This window comes from Lasioglossum baleicum, unplaced genomic scaffold, assembly GCF_051020765.1.
Source record: "Lasioglossum baleicum unplaced genomic scaffold, iyLasBale1 scaffold0091, whole genome shotgun sequence".
Lineage (NCBI taxonomy): Eukaryota > Metazoa > Arthropoda > Insecta > Hymenoptera > Halictidae > Lasioglossum > Lasioglossum baleicum.
Genome location: NW_027469151.1, coordinates 389,948 through 404,291, shown reverse-complemented (window position 1 = coordinate 404,291; position 14,344 = coordinate 389,948). Strand labels below are relative to the sequence as shown.

The 14,344-nt window shown below is 44.2% G+C and overlaps 1 non-coding gene across 1 annotated transcript; it reads right to left on the bottom strand.

Annotated features, from left to right (window-relative positions):
* Window positions 1-155, bottom strand: LOC143219899 (5.8S ribosomal RNA). Its single transcript, XR_013011500.1, has one exon. It is a non-coding gene; the product is annotated as a 5.8S ribosomal RNA (ribosomal RNA).
* Window positions 156-14,344: the final 14,189 nt, after the last annotated feature.

Genomic DNA, 14,344 nt, shown 5'->3' with positions numbered 1-14,344 from the left:
CGACCCTCAGCCAGGCGTGGTCCAGGAATTGTATCCGTGGACCGCAATGTGCGTTCGAAATGTCGATGTTCATGTGTCCTGCAGTTCACACGTTGACGCGCAATTAGCTGCGTTCTTCATCGACCCACGAGCCAAGTGATCCACCGTTCAGGGTAATCGTATATATTTTTGATTTACAAATCAATATATGTATATGTCTCTTGTTCTGCGGTTCGTAAGAACGCATTGTACCTGAACGCTCCAACCAGCGCGCGAAGGAGATTCGTTCAGGCGTCGTTTTAAGGACGACACTATCGTCGTCCGTGGAAACGGAAAAAAAACCGTCAGATACGCAACACGTATCTGACGGCCGGGCGAACAGTACATTGAAAAACCGTTAACGTGGAAAACGCGGAGATGAATATATTCTCTGAAAACGACGGGGATCGTAGACAACCCGATACTGGATCCAGAGATGTAATAATATTCCTCTCCTCTTCACTTCCATTTCATTTGATGTGAGAACGGAGGACTTCACAGCCGGCTCTGGCAGCGGTCATTCGTCCCAAGCTCTCGCGATGCGCACTATTGGGCCACACGCACGGAGTAGGGTGTCAGACTCACGACTGCTTTAAAAGCGAGCTTCACGAGCCGGTCCACTTCCCGTATAAAACACATTTCCATAAAATGTTGGTGTGTGCTCGAGGTAACGATAAATTCCGATACAAGCGGACTCGCGAGCCGGCTCTGGCCGTAGGCGCGATCCCCGTTCTCGTCCCAAGCTCGTCTGCGCGCACTATTGGGCCACACAGAGAGTAGGGTGTCGTCGGGAATAATCGCGCCATTGGCTTTATAGCGAGCGTCACGGCCGGTCCTCTCGGAACACCGTTTTTCGTCGGAACGATATTACCATATTTTTATTTTATTCGACAGATTAGCGGACTCACAGCCGGCTCTGGCAGCGGTCATTCGTCCCAAGCTCTCGCGATGCGCACTATTGGGCCACACGCACGGAGTAGGGTGTCAGACTCACGACTGCTTTACAAAAGCGAGCATCACGAGCCGGTCCGCTCTGGCGAATGTATAATATTATAATAAATATACGTTCCGTCGTCAACGAACACCGCGTGCGGCGCAGCAACGTTTCGTGCTCTTGGTTATACGCGAACCCGATACAAATAGAGAGCGGGACTCACAGTCGGCTCTGGCAGCGGTCATTCGTCCCACGCTCTCGCGGTGCGCACTATTGGGCCACACGCACGGAGTAGGGTGTCAGACTCACGACTGCTTTAAAGGCGAGCATCACGAGCCGGTCCTTCGCGTCTCGTCTATCTTCACGATAGTTCGCGAACGATAACACAAACGCGTGCAACCGCGCGTTTACCACGGGTTACCCTGAGATTTTGTTTGTCCTCTTCGAGACACCGTTTCGAACGGACGACTCCGGACATATACCTACGACACAGAGGCGAAGACCGAGGAAGCGAATCTCATCGACCGCTTACATCCCTGTTCATGCGCTACCGGTAAGATATGTCCGTATATATAATTGTAGAGAGCCTCCGCGACGCAGAGAACACCACAGGCGTTATTACATACGGTATAACATATATGGGTTATGCGTTATGCGTTATTCGTTATGCGTTATGCGTTATGCGTTAAGCGTTATGCGTTATGCGTTATGCGTTATGCGTTATGCGTTATGCGTTATGCGTTATGCGTTATGCGTTATGCGTTATGCGTTATGCGTTATGCGTTATGCGTTATGCGTTATGCGTTATGCGTTATGCGTTATGCGTTATGCGTTATGCGTTATGCGTTATGCGTTATGCGTTATGCGTTATGCGTTATGCGTTAAGCGTTATGCGTTACGCGTTATCCGTTATGCGTTATGACTTTTTCATTGAACGTTATGCGTTATGTGTTATGCGTTATGCGTTATGCGTTATGCGTTATGCGTTAAGCGTTATGCGTTAAGCGTTATGCGTTATGCGATATGCGTTATGCGTTATGCGTTATCCGTTATGCGTTATGCGTTATGCGTTATGCGTTATGCGTTAAGCGTTATGCGTTATGCGTTATGCGATATGTGTTATGCGTTATGCGTTATGCGTTACGCGTTATACGTTATGCGTTATGCGTTATACGTTATGCGTTATGCGTTATCCGTTATGCGTTATCCGTTATGCGTTATGCGTTATGCGTTATGGGCTATGCGTTAAGCGTTATGCGTTATGCATTATGCGTTATGCGTTATGCGTTATGCGTTATGCGTTATGCGTTAAGCGTTATGCGTTATGCGTTATGCGTTATGCGTTATGCGTTATGCGTTATACGTTATGCGTTATGCGTTATGCGTTATGCGTTATGCGCTATGGGCTATGCGTTAAGCGTTATGCGTTATCCGTTAAGCGTTATGCGTTATGCGTTATGCGTTATCCGTTATGCGTTATGCGCGATGCGTTATGCGTTATGCGTTATGCGCTATGCGTTATGGGCTATGCGTTAAGCGTTATGCGTTATGCCTTATGCGTTATGCGTTATGCGTTATGCGTTATGCGTTATGCGCTATGGGCTATGCGTTAAGCGTTATGCGTTATCCGTTATGCGTTATGCGTTATGCGTTATCCGTTATGCGTTATGCGCGATGCGTTATGCGTTATGCGTTATGCGCTATGCGTTATGGGCTATGCGTTAAGCGTTATGCGTTATGCATTATGCGTTATGCGTTATGCGTTATGCGTTATGCGTTATGCGTTATGCGTTATGCGTTATGCGTTATGCGTTATGCGTTATGCGTTATGCGTTATGCGTTATGCGTTATGCGTTATGCGTTATGCGTTATGCGTTATGCGTTATGCGTTATGCGTTAAGCGTTATGCGTTACGCGTTATCCGTTATGCGTTATGACTTTTTCATTGAACGTTATGCGTTATGTGTTATGCGTTATGCGGTATGCGTTATGCGTTATGCGTTATGCGTTATGCGTTATGCGTTATGCGTTATGCGTTATGCGTTATGCGTTATGCGTTATGCGTTATGCGTTATGCGTTATGCGTTATGCGTTATGCGTTATGCGTTATGCGTTAAGCGTTATGCGTTATGCGTTATGCGTTATGCGTTATGCGTTATGCGTTATGCGTTAAGCGTTATGCGTTAAGCGTTATGCGTTATGCGTTATGCGTTATGCGTTATGCGTTATGCGTTATGCGTTATGCGTTATGCGTTATGCGTTATGCGTTATGCGTTATGCGTTATGCGTTATGCGTTATGCGTTATGCGTTATGCGTTATGCGTTATGCGTTATGCGTTATGCGTTATGCGTTATGCGTTATGCGTTATGCGTTATGCGTTATGCGTTATGCGTTATGCGTTATGCGTTATGCGTTATGCGTTATGCGTTATGCGTTATGCGTTATGCGTTATGCGTTATGCGTTATGCGTTATGCGTTATGCGTTATGCGTTATGCGTTATGCGTTATGCGTTATGCGTTATGCGTTATGCGTTATGCGTTATGCGTTATGCGTTATGCGTTATGCGTTATGCGTTATGCGTTATGCGTTATGCGTTATGCGTTATGCGTTATGCGTTATGCGTTATGCGTTATGCGTTATGCGTTATGCGTTATGCGTTATGCGTTATGCGTTATGCGTTATGCGTTATGCGTTATGCGTTATGCGTTATGCGTTATGCGTTATGCGTTATGCGTTATGCGTTTTGCGTTATGCGTTATGCGTTATGCGTTATGCGTTATGCGTTATACGTTATGCGTTATGCGTTATCCGTTATGCGTTATCCGTTATGCGTTATGCGTTATGCGTTATGGGCTATGCGTTAAGCGTTATGCGTTATGCGTTATGCGTTATGCGTTATGCGTTATGCGTTATGCGTTATGCGTTATGCGTTATGCGTTAAGCGTTATGCGTTATGCGTTATGCGTTATGCGTTATGCGTTATACGTTATGCGTTATGCGTTATGCGTTATGCGTTATGCGCTATGGGCTATGCGTTAAGCGTTATGCGTTATCCGTTATGCGTTATGCGTTATGCGTTATCCGTTATGCGTTATGCGCGATGCGTTATGCGTTATGCGTTATGCGCTATGCGTTATGGGCTATGCGTTAAGCGTTATGCGTTATGCATTATGCGTTATGCGTTATGCGTTATGCGTTATGCGTTATGCGTTATGCGTTATGCGTTATGCGTTATGCGTTATGCGTTATGCGTTATGCGTTATGCGTTATGCGTTATGCGTTATGCGTTATGCGTTATGCGTTAAGCGTTATGCGTTACGCGTTATCCGTTATGCGTTATGACTTTTTCATTGAACGTTATGCGTTATGTGTTATGCGTTATGCGGTATGCGTTATGCGTTATGCGTTATGCGTTATGCGTTATGCGTTATGCGTTATGCGTTATGCGTTATGCGTTATGCGTTATGCGTTATGCGTTATGCGTTATGCGTTATGCGTTATGCGTTATGCGTTAAGCGTTATGCGTTATGCGTTATGCGTTATGCGTTATGCGTTATGCGTTATGCGTTAAGCGTTATGCGTTATGCGTTATGCGTTATGCGTTATGCGCTATGGGCTATGCGTTAAGCGTTATGCGTTATCCGTTATGCGTTATGCGTTATGCGTTATGCGTTATGCGTTATGCGTTATGCGTTATGCGTTATGCGTTATGCGTTATGCGTTATGCGTTATGCGTTATGCGTTATGCGTTATGCGTTATGCGTTATGCGCTATGGGCTATGCGTTAAGCGTTATGCGTTATGCATTATGCGTTATGCGTTATGCGTTATGCGTTATGTGTTAAGCGTTATGCGTTATGCGTTATGCGTTATGCGTTATGCGTTATGCGTTATGCGTTATGCGTTATGCGTTATGCGTTATGCGCTATGGGCTATGCGTTAAGCGTTATGCGTTATCCGTTATGCGTTATGCGTTATGCGTTATGCGTTATCCGTTATGCGTTATGCGCGATGCGTTATGCGTTATGCGTTATGCGCTATGCGTTATGGGCTATGCGTTAAGCGTTATGCGTTATGCGTTATGCGTTATGCGTTATGCGTTATGCGTTAAGCGTTATGCGTTATGCGTTATGCGTTATGCGTTATGCGTTATGCGTTATGCGTTAAGCGTTATGCGTTATGCGTTATGCGTTATGCGTTATGCGTTATGCGTTATGCGTTATGCGTTATGCGTTATGCGTTATGCGTTATGCGTTATGCGTTATGCGTTATGCGTTATGCGTTATGCGTTATGCGTTATGCGTTATGCGTTATGCGTTATGCGTTATGCGTTATGCGTTATGCGTTATGCGTTATGCGTTATGCGTTATGCGTTATGCGTTATGCGTTATGCGTTATGCGTTATGCGTTATGCGTTATGCGTTATGCGTTATGCGTTAAGCGTTATGCGTTATGCGTTATGCGTTATGCGTTATGCGTTATGCGTTATGCGTTAAGCGTTATGCGTTAAGCGTTATGCGTTATGCGTTATGCGTTATGCGTTATGCGTTATGCGTTATGCGTTATGCGTTATGCGTTATGCGTTATGCGTTATGCGTTATGCGTTATGCGTTATGCGTTATGCGTTATGCGTTATGCGTTATGCGTTATGCGTTATGCGTTATGCGTTATGCGTGATGCGTTATGCGTTATGCGTTATGCGTTATGCGTTATGCGTTATGCGTTATGCGTTAAGCGTTATGCGTTACGCGTTATCCGTTATGCGTTATGACTTTTTCATTGAACGTTATGCGTTATGCGTTATGCGTTATGCGTTATGCGTTATGCGTTATGCGTTAAGCGTTATGCGTTAAGCGTTATGCGTTATGCGATATGCGTTATGCGTTATGCGTTATCCGTTATGCGTTATGCGTTATGCGTTATGCGTTATGCGTTAAGCGTTATGCGTTATGCGTTATGCGATATGTGTTATGCGTTATGCGTTATGCGTTACGCGTTATACGTTATGCGTTATGCGTTATACGTTATGCGTCATGCGTTATCCGTTATGCGTTATCCGTTATGCGTTATGCGTTATGCGTTATGGGCTATGCGTTAAGCGTTATGCGTTATGCATTATGCGTTATGCGTTATGCGTTATGCGTTATGCGTTATGCGTTATGCGTTATGCGTTATGCGTTATGCGTTATGCGTTATGCGTTATGCGTTATGCGTTATGCGTTATGCGTTATGCGTTATGCGTTATGCGTTATGCGTTATGCGTTATGCGTTATGCGTTATGCGTTATGCGTTATGCGTTATGCGTTATGCGTTATGCGTTATGCGTTATGCGTTATGCGTTATGCGTTATGCGTTATGCGTTATGCGTTATGCGTTATGCGTTATGCGTTATGCGTTATGCGTTATGCGTTATGCGTTATGCGTTATGCGTTATGCGTTATGCGTTATGCGTTATGCGTTATGCGTTATGCGTTATGCGTTATGCGTTATGCGTTATGCGTTATGCGTTATGCGTTATGCGTTATGCGTTATGCGTTATGCGTTATGCGTTATGCGTTATGCGCTATGGGCTATGCGTTAAGCGTTATGCGTTATGCATTATGCGTTATGCGTTATGCGTTATGCGTTATGTGTTAAGCGTTATGCGTTATGCGTTATGCGTTATGCGTTATGCGTTATGCGTTATGCGTTATGCGTTATGCGTTATGCGTTATGCGCTATGGGCTATGCGTTAAGCGTTATGCGTTATCCGTTATGCGTTATGCGTTATGCGTTATGCGTTATCCGTTATGCGTTATGCGCGATGCGTTATGCGTTATGCGTTATGCGCTATGCGTTATGGGCTATGCGTTAAGCGTTATGCGTTATGCGTTATGCGTTATGCGTTATGCGTTATGCGTTAAGCGTTATGCGTTATGCGTTATGCGTTATGCGTTATGCGTTATGCGTTATGCGTTAAGCGTTATGCGTTATGCGTTATGCGTTATGCGTTATGCGTTATGCGTTATGCGTTATGCGTTATGCGTTATGCGTTATGCGTTATGCGTTATGCGTTATGCGTTATGCGTTATGCGTTATGCGTTATGCGTTATGCGTTATGCGTTATGCGTTATGCGTTATGCGTTATGCGTTATGCGTTATGCGTTATGCGTTATGCGTTATGCGTTATGCGTTATGCGTTATGCGTTATGCGTTATGCGTTATGCGTTATGCGTTATGCGTTATGCGTTATGCGTTATGCGTTATGCGTTATGCGTTATGCGTTATGCGTTATGCGTTATGCGTTATGCGTTATGCGTTATGCGTTATGCGTTATGCGTTATCCGTTATGCGTTATGCGTTATGCGTTATGCGTTATCCGTTATGCGTTATGCGTTATCCGTTATGCGTTATCCGTTATGCGTTATGCGTTATGCGTTATGGGCTATGCGTTAAGCGTTATGCGTTATGCGTTATGCGTTATGCGTTATGCGTTATGCGTTATGCGTTATGCGTTAAGCGTTATGCGTTATGCGTTATGCGTTATGCGTTATGCGTTATGCGTTATGCGTTATGCGTTATGCGTTATGCGTTATGCGCTATGGGCTATGCGTTAAGCGTTATGCGTTATCCGTTAAGCGTTATGCGTTATGCGTTATACGTTATCCGTTATGCGTTATGCGCGATGCGTTATGCGTTATGCGTTATGCGCTATGCGTTATGGGCTATGCGTTAAGCGTTATGCGTTATGCGTTATGCGTTATGCGTTATGCGTTATGCGTTATGCGTTATGCGTTAAGTGTTATGCGTTATGCGTTATGCGTTATGCGTTATGCGTTATGCGTTAAGCGTTATGCGTTATGCGTTATGCGTTATGCGTTATGCGTTATGCGTTATGCGTTATGCGTTATGCGTTATGCGTTATGCGTTATGCGCGATGCGTTATGCGTTATGCGTTATGCGCTATGCGTTATGGGCTATGCGTTAAGCGTTATGCGTTATGCATTATGCGTTATGCGTTATGCGTTATGCGTTATGCGTTAAGCGTTATGCGTTATGCGTTATACGTTATGCGTTATGCGTTATGCGTTATGCGTTAAGCGTTATGCGTTATGCGTTATGCGTTATGCGTTATGCGTTATGCGTTATGCGTTATGCGTTATGCGTTATGCGTTATGCGTTATGCGTTATGCGTTATGCGTTATGCGTTATGCGTTATGCGTTATGCGTTATGCGTTATGCGTTATGCGTTATGCGTTATGCGTTATGCGTTATGCGTTATGCGTTATGCGTTATGCGTTATGCGTTATGCGTTATGCGTTATGCGTTATGCGTTATGCGTTATGCGTTATGCGTTATGCGTTATGCGTTATGCGTTATGCGTTATGCGTTATGCGTTATGCGTTATGCGTTATGCGTTATGCGTTATGCGTTATGCGTTATGCGTTATGCGTTATGCGTTATGCGTTATGCGTTATGCGTTATGCGTTATGCGTTATGCGTTATGCGTTATGCGTTATGCGTTATGCGTTATGCGTTATGCGTTATGCGTTATGCGTTATGCGTTATGCGTTATGCGTTATGCGTTATGCGTTATGCGTTATGCGTTATGCGTTATGCGTTATGCGTTATGCGTTATGCGTTATGCGTTATGCGTTATGCGTTATGCGTTATGCGTTATGCGTTATGCGTTATGCGTTATGCGTTATGCGTTATGCGTTATGCGTTATGCGTTATGCGTTATGCGTTATGCGTTATGCGTTATGCGTTATGCGTTATGCGTTATGCGTTATGCGTTATGCGTTATGCGTTATGCGTTATGCGTTATGCGTTATGCGTTATGCGTTATGCGTTATGCGTTATGCGTTATGCGTTATGCGTTATGCGTTATGCGTTATGCGTTATGCGTTATGCGTTATGCGTTATGCGTTATGCGTTATGCGTTATGCGTTATGCGTTATGCGTTATGCGTTATGCGTTATGCGTTATGCGTTATGCGTTATGCGTTATGCGTTATGCGTTATGCGTTATGCGTTATGCGTTATGCGTTATGCGTTATGCGTTATGCGTTAAGCGTTATGCGTTATGCGTTATGCGTTATGCGCTATGGCGTATGCGTTAAGCGTTATGCGTTATCCGTTATGCGTTATGCGTTATGCGTTATGCGTTATCCGTTATGCGTTATCGCGTTATGCGTTATGCGTTATGCGTTATGGCTATGCGTTATGCCGTATGCATTATGCGTTTTATGCGTTATGCGTTATGCCGTTATGCGTTATGCGTTATGCGTTTATGCGTTATGCGTTATGCGTTATGCGTTATCTGCGTTATGCGTTATGCGTTATGCGTTATGCGTTATGCGTTATGCGTTATGCGTTATGCGTTATGCGTTATGCGTTATGCGTTATGCGTTATGCGTTATGCGTTATGCGTTATGCGTTATGCGTTATGCGTTATGCGTATGCGTTATGCGTTATGCGTTATGCGTTATAGCGTTATGCGTTATGCGTTATGCGTTATGCGTTATGCGTTATGCGTTATGCGTTATGCGTTATGCGTTATGTGTATGCGTTAGCGTTCGTTATCGGTTATGCGTTATGCGTTATGCTTTATGCGTTATGCGTTATGCGTTATGCGTTATGCGTTATGCGTTATGCGTTAAGCGTTATGCGTTATGCTTATGCGTTATGCGTTAAGCGTTATGCGTTAAGCGTTATGCGTTATGCGTTATGCGTTATGCGTTATGCGTTATGCGTTATGCGTTATGCGTTATGCGTTATGCGTTATGCGTTATGCGTTATGCGTTATGCGTTATGCGTTATGCGTTATGCGTTATGCGTTATGCGTTATGCGTTATGCGTTATGCGTTATGCGTTATGCGTTGTGCGTTGTGCGTTGTGCGTTGTGCGTTATGCGTTATGCGTCATGCGTTATCCGTTATGCGTTATGCGTTATGCGTTATGCGTTATGCGTTATGCGTTATGCGTTATGCGTTATGCGTTATGCGTTATGCGTTATGCGTTATGCGTTATGCGTTATGCGTTATGCGTTATGCGTTATGCGTTATGCGTTATGCGTTATGCGTTATGCGTTATGCGTTATGCGTTATGCGTTATGCGTTATGCGTTATGCGTTATGCGTTATGCGTTATGCGTTATGCGTTATGCGTTATGCGTTATGCGTTATGCGTTATGCGTTATGCGTTATGCGTTATGCGTTATGCGTTATGCGTTATGCGTTATGCGTTATGCGTTATGCGTTATGCGTTATGCGTTATGCGTTATGCGTTATGCGTTATGCGTTATGCGTTATGCGTTATGCGTTATGCGTTATGCGTTATGCGTTATGCGTTATGCGTTATGCGTTATGCGTTATGCGTTATGCGTTATGCGTTATGCGTTATGCGTTATGCGTTATGCGTTATGCGTTATGCGTTATGCGTTATGCGTTATGCGTTATGCGTTATGCGTTATGCGTTATGCGTTATGCGTTATGCGTTATGCGTTATGCGTTATGCGTTATGCGTTATGCGTTATGCGTTATGCGTTATGCGTTATGCGTTATGCGTTATGCGTTATGCGTTATGCGTTATGCGTTATGCGTTATGCGTTATGCGTTATGCGTTATGCGTTATGCGTTATGCGTTATGCGTTGTGCGTTATGCGTTATGCGTCATGCGTCATGCGTTATCCGTAATGCGTTATGCGTTATGCGTAATGCGTTATGCGTTAAGCGTTATGCGTTATGCGATATGCGTTATGCGTAATGCGTTATGCGTTATGCGTTATGCGTTATGCGTTATGCGTTATGCGTTATGCGTTATGCGTTATGCGTTATGCGTTATGCGCTATGGGCTATGCGTTAAGCGTTATGCGTTATCCGTTATGCGTTATGCGTTATGCGTTATGCGTTATCCGTTATGCGTTATGCGCGATGCGTTATGCGTTATGCGTTATGCGCTATGCGTTATGGACTATGCGTTAAGCGTTATGCGTTATGCATTATGCGTTATGCGTTATGCGTTATGCGTTATGCGTTAAGCGTTATGCGTTATGCGTTATACGTTATGCGTTATGCGTTATGCGTTATGCGTTATGCGTTATGCGTTATGCGTTATGCGTTATGCGTTATGCGTTATGCGTTATGCGTTATGCGTTATGCGTTATGCGTTATGCGTTATGCGTTATGCGTTATGCGTTATGCGTTATGCGTTATGCGTTATGCGTTATGCGTTATGCGTTATGCGTTATGCGTTATGCGTTATGCGTTATGCGTTATGCGTTATGCGTTATGCGTTATGCGTTATGCGTTATGCGTTATGCGTTATGCGTTATGCGTTATGCGTTATGCGTTATGCGTTATGCGTTATGCGTTATGCGTTATGCGTTATGCGTTATGCGTTATGCGTTATGCGTTATGCGTTATGCGTTATGCGTTATGCGTTATGCGTTATGCGTTATGCGTTATGCGTTATGCGTTATGCGTTATGCGTTATGCGTTATGCGTTATGCGTTATGCGTTATGCGTTATGCGTTATGCGTTATGCGTTATGCGTTATGCGTTATGCGTTATGCGTTATGCGTTATGCGTTATGCGTTATGCGTTATGCGTTATGCGTTATGCGTTATGCGTTATGCGTTATGCGTTATGCGTTATGCGTTATGCGTTATGCGTTATGCGTTATGCGTTATGCGTTGTGCGTTATGCGTTATGCGTCATGCGTTATCCGTAATGCGTTATGCGTTATGCGTAATGCGTTATGCGTTAAGCGTTATGCGTTATGCGATATGCGTTATGCGTAATGCGTTATGCGTTATGCGTTATGCGTTATGCGTTATGCGTTATGCGTTATGCGTTATGCGTTATGCGTTATGCGTTATGCGTTATGCGCTATGGGCTATGCGTTAAGCGTTATGCGTTATCCGTTATGCGTTATGCGTTATGCGTTATGCGCGATGCGTTATGCGTTATGCGTTATGCGCTATGCGTTATGGACTATGCGTTAAGCGTTATGCGTTATGCATTATGCGTTATGCGTTATGCGTTATGCGTTATGCGTTAAGCGTTATGCGTTATGCGTTATGCGTTATGCGTTATGCGTTATGCGTTATGCGTTATGCGTTATGCGTTATGCGTTATGCGTTATGCGTTATGCGTTATGCGTTATGCGTTATGCGTTATGCGTTATGCGTTATGCGTTATGCGTTATGCGCTATGGGCTATGCGTTAAGCGTTATGCGTTATGCGTTATGCGTTATGCGTTATGCGTTATGCGTTATGTGTTAAGCGTTATGCGTTATGCGTTATGCGTTATGCGTTATGCGTTATGCGTTATGCGTTATGCGTTATGCGCTATGGGCTATGCGTTAAGCGTTATGCGTTATGCGTTATGCGTTATGCGTTATGCGTTATGCGTTATGCGTTATGCGTTATGCGTTATGCGTTATGCGTTATGCGTTATGCGTTATGCGTTATGCGTTATGCGTTATGCGTTATGCGTTATGCGTTATGCGTTATGCGTTATGCGTTATGCGTTATGCGTTATGCGTTATGCGTTATGCGTTATGCGTTATGCGTTATGCGTTATGCGTTATGCGTTATGCGTTATGCGTTATGCGTTATGCGTTATGCGTTATGCGTTATGCGTTATGCGTTATGCGTTATGCGTTATGCGTTATGCGTTATGCGTTATGCGTTATGCGTTATGCGTTATGCGTTATGCGTTATGCGTTATGCGTTATGCGTTATCCGTTATGCGTTATGCGTTATGCGTTATGCGTTATCCGTTATGCGTTATGCGCGATGCGTTATGCGTTATGCGTTATGCGCTATGCGTTATGGGCTATGCGTTAAGCGTTATGCGTTATGCATTATGCGTTATGCGTTATGCGTTATGCGTTATGCGTTAAGCGTTATGCGTTATGCGTTATGCGTTATGCGTTATGCGTTATGCGTTATGCGTTATGCGTTATGCGTTATGCGTTATGCGTTATGCGTTATGCGTTATGCGTTATGCGTTATGCGTTATGCGTTATGCGTTATGCGTTATGCGTTATGCGTTATGCGTTATGCGTTATGCGTTATGCGTTATGCGTTATGCGTTATGCGTTATGCGTTATGCGTTATGCGTTATGCGTTATGCGTTATGCGTTATGCGTTATGCGTTATGCGTTATGCGTTAAGCGTTATGCGTTATGCGTTATGCGTTATGCGTTATGCGTTATACGTTATGCGTTATGCGTTATGCGTTATGCGTTATGCGCTATGGGCTATGCGTTAAGCGTTATGCGTTATCCGTTATGCGTTATGCGTTATGCGTTATGCGTTATCCGTTATGCGTTATGCGCGATGCGTTATGCGTTATGCGTTATGCGCTATGCGTTATGGGCTATGCGTTAAGCGTTATGCGTTATGCATTATGCGTTATGCGTTATGCGTTATGCGTTATGCGTTATGCGTTATGCGTTATGCGTTATGCGTTATGCGTTATGCGTTATGCGTTATGCGTTATGCGTTATGCGTTATGCGTTATGCGTTATGCGTTATGCGTTAAGCGTTATGCGTTACGCGTTATCCGTTATGCGTTATGACTTTTTCATTGAACGTTATGCGTTATGTGTTATGCGTTATGCGGTATGCGTTATGCGTTATGCGTTATGCGTTATGCGTTATGCGTTATGCTTTATGCGTTATGCGTTATGCGTTATGCGTTATGCGTTATGCGTTATGCGTTAAGCGTTATGCGTTATGCGTTATGCGTTATGCGTTATGCGTTATGCGTTATGCGTTAAGCGTTATGCGTTAAGCGTTATGCGTTATGCGTTATGCGTTATGCGTTATGCGTTATGCGTTATGCGTTATGCGTTATGCGTTATGCGTTATGCGTTATGCGTTATGCGTTATGCGTTATGCGTTATGCGTTATGCGTTATGCGTTATGCGTTATGCGTTATGCGTTATGCGTTATGCGTTATGCGTTGTGCGTTGTGCGTTGTGCGTTGTGCGTTATGCGTTATGCGTCATGCGTTATCCGTTATGCGTTATGCGTTATGCGTTATGCGTTATGCGTTATGCGTTATGCGTTATGCGTTATGCGTTATGCGTTATGCGTTATGCGTTATGCGTTATGCGTTATGCGTTATGCGTTATGCGTTATGCGTTATGCGTTATGCGTTATGCGTTATGCGTTATGCGTTATGCGTTATGCGTTATGCGTTATGCGTTATGCGTTATGCGTTATGCGTTATGCGTTATGCGTTATGCGTTATGCGTTATGCGTTATGCGTTATGCGTTATGCGTTATGCGTTATGCGTTATGCGTTATGCGTTATGCGTTATGCGTTATGCGTTATGCGTTATGCGTTATGCGTTATGCGTTATGCGTTATGCGTTATGCGTTATGCGTTATGCGTT